We start from the raw sequence: 7580 nt of genomic DNA, 5'->3' as shown, positions 1-7580 counted from the left end.
GTATTTCTATTTTTCAGTTTTATTTTTCAAGACTTGGTTTATTGCCTTTTTCTTTGTAACTTGGCCTACTTTTTTAAGTTTTGTTAATATTTACATTTCTCTCTGCCTGTCTAGAACCGGCCCAGGCTGCCACACATTTTCATTCCAAAGGCCATGTAGATGCTAGCCATGTAAACTTAGCACGGACCTCAACTTCACTGAACACTTGTGGAATCAGCTTGGGCGTGATGTTCATGCAAGAGTGACCAACACATCCACATTGGCTGACTTGTCATGACATTGGCGACAAATACTGATTGAAGACTGGGATGTCATCCCACAGCAGTGTGCAACAAACGCTGGTGACCAGTGAGGAGCAGGTGCCAGGCTTTTGTGGCCCTGTGTGGTTCTTCAACATACCACTGTGCCCTCTGTTTGTTAATGAATTAATAGTAAAATTGTCATTTCATTTCAATCATCCAATCCAACAAACCACACCAAACAAGAGTCAATATTAGAATAAGCGGTTTTCAAGTGAAGCTCTTGTCTCACGTGCATCTTTTTTTAGTTTGAACCACTTAGCATCGCCAACACCACACTATTAACCCATCCACTCACACATCCTCACTACTAATAACACCGACTTTTTCTTTGTTTTATGTTGCTTTCATGTTTTTGAAGTATTTCAAGTATTTTTTTGACCTTTTCCCTGCATCTCACTCTTTTTCGCCACGGTTTCTGAGCCAGGTCGAGACAGTTTAAACAAACAGCTTATTAAAAATGTTTCCTGACTCTGACTGAAAGCTGTTTTTGATAGTGCTCTGTTTTTACACTCCAGCTCACACAGGTGTATGAAGTTTGGCTAATTAGACTTCTCCCCAGGAAAACGTAGCCGTGCAAAACGGCTGCACCAGCAAATGAGGAGCTTATTGATATGAGACAGCTCTCTGCAATTCACTTGCCTTTTAGAGATGTTCTCTTCTTGTTTTCCAATACTGTGAGTGAACGATCCCTTCAGTATTAACTATTGGCATTTTAAAGCTGGCTTATTAGCACACCTCAGTTTACATTTGAGACATACGCTTACTGTATAAAATCTAATACAGGAGAATATATTTTAAGAGCACTGTGGGCAAAGGTTTATTCTAGAAAAGTCATGCAGAATCCATGGGAGCCATATTGGTTTATTATGCTTTCACAAAAGACTTTGTTGTAAATGATTAGGTCAAAGGACCAAACCATGGAAAACATGGAAAACAATGGAAATAATCCATTTTAGTCTCTCTCTGTAACTTTGAAGTATTTTTAAAAATGTATTGTTTGTTAATTAATGAATTTATTTATTAGGTCTGTGACCTACACAATGTGGGGCAAGTGGTTTTAATACAGTCAGAAAGCCAGTTTATTTTCCCTTAAATGGACCCACATAATCAGCCATGTACCACAGGTCTGCAAGCTGGCTCTAGTTAGCCATTACTCTAAAAACTCTCTTGACCAGACGTGTTGCTCAATTACGCGTCAACTCAACTCCTCATCAAGAAAATGGTTATTTGAAGAGTTTCAGTCAGGTTTCAGAGCTCATCACAGCACAGAAACAGCTTTAGTGAAGGTTACAAATGATCTTCTTATGGCCTCTGACAGTGGACTCATCTCTGTGCTTGTCCTGCTAGAACCTCAGTGCAGCGTTCGATACTGTTGACCATAATATCCTATTAGAGTCGATTAGAACATGCTGTAGGTATTACAGGTACTGTGCTGCAGTGGTTTGTATCATATCTATCTAATAGACTCCAATTTGTGCATGTAAATGAGAGTCCTCTTCACACACTGAGGTCAATCTATGGGTTCCACAGGGTTCAGTGCTAGGACCAATTCTGTTTACATTATACATGCTTCCCCTAGGCAGTATCATCAGAAGCATAGCATACATTTTCACTGCTATGCAGATGACACCCATCTAATTGGTGTGTGTTATCTGGCTTCTATCCATGAAGCCAGATAACACACACCAATTATTAAACTGCAGGAATGTCTTAAAGACATAAAGACCTGGATGGCCGCTAACTTTCTGCTTCTTAATTCAGATAAAACTGAGGTTATTGTACTCGGCCCTGAAAAGCTTAGAAATATGGTATCTAACCAGATTCTTACTCTGGATGGCATTACCTTGGCCTCCAGTAACGCTGTGAGGAACCTTGGAGTCATTTTTGACCAGGACATGTCCTTCAATGCACATATTAAACAAATATGTAAGACTGCTTCTTCCATTTGTGCAACATCTCTAAAATTAGAAATATCCTGTCTCAGAGTGACGCTGAAAAACTAGTTCATGCATTTATTACTTCCAGGCTGGACGACTGTAATTCATTATTATCAGGATGTCCTAAAAACTCCGCTGAAAAGCCTTCACTAATCCAAAATGCTGCAGCAAGAGTCCTGACAGGGACTAGAAAGAGAGAGCATATTTCTCCTGTTTTGGCTTCCCTTCATTGGCTTCCTGTTAAATCCAGAATTGAATTCAAAATCCTGCTCCTCACATACAAGGTCTTAAATAATCAGGCCCCATCTTATCTTAATGACCCCATTAGTGCTCTCGCACTGCTTCCTTGTTGTTCCTACAATGGTATCTGTGTAAACAACTGAACAATATGAATGTACAATTTTACAGATTAGGAAACCAAAATATACTTTATAAACCCTTACTTTGTTGTGCTGCAGCTTTTACCATCTATAATTTAATCATATTTCCAATTTTTCTATAACCAAGGCAGCATTGACCTTGTTGTTTTACACTGGAAGTTCTTAAGTTATGGAAAATATGTTTTGTTTACTTTAATGAAAACAGTTAAACTTTTCTACAGTTGCAGCTTGTTGGGACTAATAACTTTCAGGCTTTTCAGGGTGCCAGTGGAAAGATTGTTTAAAGACATTTATGGAAATGCATAGAAAAATAAAAACCAGTGTGAAATACATGGCAGTCTCTAGGGCTGTCTTCTACCCCCAAAATAGCCAACTCTTTAAATCAAGACACAAATGTGTAATAAGTGTCTTCCGCCTATTTAACAGAAAAAAATGTGACCTTTTCTAGTGAAATATACTGTTAAAAGATAAAAGTACCTGCAGTAACATAAGTGAGACATGCTTGTCTCTTCCAGCTGCTGCTGCCTTTCCGTGGAACTTATCATCTCCATGTTGTAGTTCCTCTCATCACCAGTGGGTGTCGCTGCGGACTCTGGTACTCAAGCCGTCTGTCCGTCTGTCTAGCAAGGATAGGGTGATGTTGTATTGTGAACTGAGAGAGAGAGAGCGAGAGAGAGAGAGAGCACCTCTGCCGCTCTCCTTGCCTTCTCTCCTGTGCGCAGTGCTCCGGCCCGGCCGCTCCTTCCTTCCTTCCTCATTTCCTCCCCACAGCTGGCTGTCTCCTCTCTCGGATGCTGGTTGTGCCTTCTCCTTTCGCACTACCGCCGAGCAGGACCAAATACTTCGGAGGGGTGGAATGACTGACTACCTGTTTTGCATGGTCTGAATTTCGGGAAATTCGCACGTCGGAAAGGAGGGGAGTCAAGAGGGAAAAAAGGAGGCTCTCCATCCTCCCCGAGGGAATTTATTTTACAGTAAGCAGGCGCAATGTCATTCCAGAGTCCTCTTTCCGCTCGTCTCACACCTCCCATTTGTGCAAATGCCTAGAATTTTTTTTGTTTGTTGCTAGAGCATGGCAGCGTGCTGGGAATATGGCTGCATGTTGTATTGTGTGTGTGTGTGTGTGTGTGTCGAAGTGTGTGCCAGATGTTTGGTTTTTTTTTTTTGCTTTTTTGTGTCAGTTTATTCCGAGGCGTGGTGTGGATCGCGCGCGCGTGTGTGTGTCTGTTTTGCTTTTGGCATGATGCGATAAAGGGCTGTGGTGCGCTTGCATTGATCGTGGAGTGAAAATGGAACCCCCATATTTCAGCTTCACTCGCCGTCCATCCATCAGGCCGGGGAGTGTGGGGGTCGGAGGAGGGAGGGGGCTGGCTGATGTGAAAATGGTATTAGGCTACTTTCAGGCTGACCTAAATATGAGCGATGTTCTCGTGATTATCACGGGTGTCAGCGGCACATCGTGCGCCGGCTGCACCGTCTTTGTGTTGTCTTTGCAGAGCGATGCGTGTGGACGCTCCGTATTGTAGTTTCCCTCAGCCATCACTGAGGCATGTGGACGGATGAAGAGCACCTTGCTGCCTGCGTGCTCCATGTTGAGCACTAAAAGCACCACCACAGTGTGTTTTCTCGATCAGCCCCAGGCTGTTTCTCCAGCTCTCAACTGTGGAGTAATTAATGTCATTCATCACGTTGCCGCCCCCCCCCCCCAAAAAAAAAAAAAAAAATCAATGTGTTTCACCAGCTAACATCATAATGTTTGCTCCTGTCAGTTGTCTGTGGATTTCTGCTCTATGACCTGGCAGAAAGTGGGGTTTCCCACTGCCGGCTGAATTAGCCCCCACACAGCCTACCAGTACATCTCCAGCCACCATGGGCTGCATAGCCGTTTAGATCCCTAATCTAGGGCTAATTCCTGTGTTTTCTCTTATGGACTATAGGGCTTTCGCTCACTGATCCCCCTTGAAACTGAGAAGCTGGCTAGCCTCAATATAAGAAGTTTAATGTGATGGACATTAGGGGGTTAACCGGCAGAGCAGATAATGTAGGACAGGGAAATGTAACTTGTTGTCAGCAGGCTTATATCATTTTGGCAGTCATTGGTTCATGATGAGGAAGTGAGATATTGAGAAGGTGCAGGGGGGAAAAAAATCACCATTAGTTAGTAACAGTTATGTTTCCTGTCGGTGAACTATTCATCATGACACCGAACGAATGGAAAGGCTGACACTGTTGGCACTTGTACCAAGTGAAGTTATTTAGCCAATGTTTCTGTTAATGTTAGCATGTAAATGACTGTAAACCAGAGGAGTTACTATGCCATCTTTGAGTTACATTTGGATAATTTGAGAACAGCAATAATGTTACTTTTTTCTAAATAGGGACTGCAAAGGGTGTGGCAAAAAATACATGACAAAAATACACTTACATCATCCAGTTTTTGTTTGCAGGTCTGACGTCATTACCCGTTGAAAAATAAAAATAATTATTTGTGAAATTTAGATTTTTAAATGAGCATTTTTATGATACACTATAGAGTGTGTTTTCAGCTGCATCAAACAGAACAACGTGTTGTCTGCAGCTGCATTTACCTTTAAGATTATGCTAAGTTACAAGATTAATTGCTGGAGTTATGACAGTAAAAATTCAATTCAATTCAATTTTATTTATATAGTGCCAAATCACAACAAAAGTCGCCTCAAGGCGCTTCATAAAAAAATAAAAATGTAGAGTAGCACATGTCTGTGGGAAGTACTTTAAAGGGAAACAAACTTTGTTTGGAAACCATTTTTGGTTTGGAAAAGAAGTGCATTTTCTGATGACCTGTTACCTCTCAGTGGGCCCAGTCCACCAATACACAAGTCCATTCTAATAATAACAGTTTTCTAACCGTAACCAGAAGCCACAACTAGTAATTAGTAAACTTCAAATAGTTGAAAGACTGGAAAAGGGGGGAAACTGCTAGCTGGATTATGCAAATCTAACATGATCTGCCTCACCTGTGCACTGAAAACCCTTAAATTAACCTTGTAAAAAACTGAGGTTTAAGCAGCCTTTTGGGGGGAATTTTTTAATGGCCAGCTGCAGTGACTATTGGGGTCAGTTCAGTTTTAGTTATACAGCACCTGATCACAACAACAGTTGCCTCAAGGAACTTTTAATTGTAAGGTAAAGACCCAATAAAAACAAAGAGAAAATCCCATTAATCAGTTGATTCCCCTTTGACCAAACACTTGGCAACAGTGGGAAGGAAAAACTCCCTTTTAAAAGGAAGAAACCTCAAGCACTTTTATTTTGAAAGTTCACTTGCTGTGAAGTACTTCTTCCCTATGGTCCAACCTACTCCATCCAACCTTCCAACTTCTTAGACTACAACTGGTGTCTAAGAAGTTCTTATCTGAGTTTGCACTGTAGTAGTTATTTAGTGGTTTTTAATCAAAGCTACAGAGAACAAGGATTAATATCGAGAGCTGCAGTTTGTAATGGTGGAGTGCGAGGTCATCTGCAGAATGAGAGACTTGCTAAAGATTGTATTGCTTATGTATTGACTGCCAGAAAGTACTTTGCAAAAATCTTTGCAAAAAATTGTCTTGCACCTTGCATCTCCTGCAAGAGTACAACCTGGCCAGGTCACCAGCTGCAGGGAGCCAAGATGATAAAAAAGTTCCATTTCAAACATCTAGCAACATTTCATACTGATCTCATGACCCCTCGGGGGGTCCCAACATCCAGGTTTGGAACCAGTGACTTACCAGAAGTGACCTCGTAAAGCTTTATAGATATCATTATCATGTTGCAGCTCTGGTATGAGCATGATTACAGTTTCAGCTCCTTGTCTCCAGTATTCATTTGGTCCGGCAGAGTGCTCACACAAACAGCTTGTGTTTACTGACTACAAGCCAGATTTAACACTCTCAGGTGAACCTGCCAGCCACTGTTCTCGTCACACAACATTTAACTGATCAAAGAGCTTCTTTTTCCAAAATGTTCCATTTCCTGAACACGCTGAGCGACATTACAGTCTTCCGAGTGCATTCACCTGGCACTCTGAGATATAATAGCATAGCTCCAACACACCACGCCTTCCCCTTCAGTGCCCCTAACCCCCCCCCCGTCGTTTCTCTGCCTAATTGCTAAAGATTCATGGTGGATAGTCAAGCCGTAAAGTCTGTAAAGTGATTGACTCTGCCACGGCTCAGAAAAGTAAGAGCCCGTTATCGTCCTCAGCTACTGCAGCCTCAACAGGCTTCATTAAGGTTTTATATTCAGATGATGATGCATGTGATGTGGACAAACTTTTAATAACCTCATACTGACCGATCCAACACACGAATTACTGCTTCCTGTGCAAGACTCAGAATCAAACGATTTCCCTGACTGAGCTCAAGTTACAGATTTATGAATATGATTTGAATACTTACCAAACATGATTTGGTAAGTATTCCTCAGAGATTTGTTCCGATTGTGCAAAATACTGTTTTTACAAAATGTATTTGAGCTAATAGTAATAATAAAGGGGCATTTGAATTTAGGTTTTGTTTTTCGTATAAAAACATTTTCAGTGCCATTAAAGAATCTTTTTCTTTTTTTATATTCAGCAGCAGTAGTCAGCAATAACCGTAGCCTGTATGTGTCACTTTCGGCCTTGTGGCTTGCTCGTTCAGTCTGAACAAACTCGAGTTAATATTTGCTTCAGACAAATATCTGTATCAATGTTTTACGGAAAGGTTCAGCACTGGCTGGGGAAAGGCCGAGGATCGGCCATGGGCCTGTCAAAGACCAGCCAGCCGTTTTAAGTGGCTGTATCCGTCGGGCACAGGTGAACCAGGCTGTCTCTCACCCCGGTGGGATCTGTGCGAGCCTAAATGTAATGTTCAATTCAATTCAATTCAATTTTATTTATATAGCGCCAAATCACAACAAAAGTCGCCTCAAGGCGCTTCATAGATACAGAGAAAAACCCA

The 7580-nt window shown here is 41.6% G+C and overlaps 1 protein-coding gene across 3 annotated transcripts in view; it reads left to right on the top strand.

Moving 5' to 3' along the window:
• The first annotated feature begins 3263 nt into the window (after window positions 1–3263).
• Window positions 3264–7580, top strand: part of ctnnd2b (catenin (cadherin-associated protein), delta 2b) — a 221209-nt gene continuing 216892 nt past the window's right edge. For 2 of the 3 annotated variants that reach the window (XM_042229109.1, XM_042229108.1), the window contains exon 1: window positions 3264–3593. The gene's annotated coding sequence lies outside the window, so the exon portion shown is untranslated. The remainder of the gene's footprint in view (window positions 3594–7580) is intronic. The other variant, XM_042229110.1, reaches the window with a different exon arrangement.

This window comes from Haplochromis burtoni, unplaced genomic scaffold (genome assembly GCF_018398535.1).
Source record: "Haplochromis burtoni strain Fernald_Lab_line unplaced genomic scaffold, NCSU_Asbu1 Contig_380, whole genome shotgun sequence".
Taxonomy (NCBI): domain Eukaryota; kingdom Metazoa; phylum Chordata; class Actinopteri; order Cichliformes; family Cichlidae; genus Haplochromis; species Haplochromis burtoni.
Note: the sequence above shows the minus strand (reverse complement) of the source record. Positions and strands in the feature narration are given on the sequence as shown.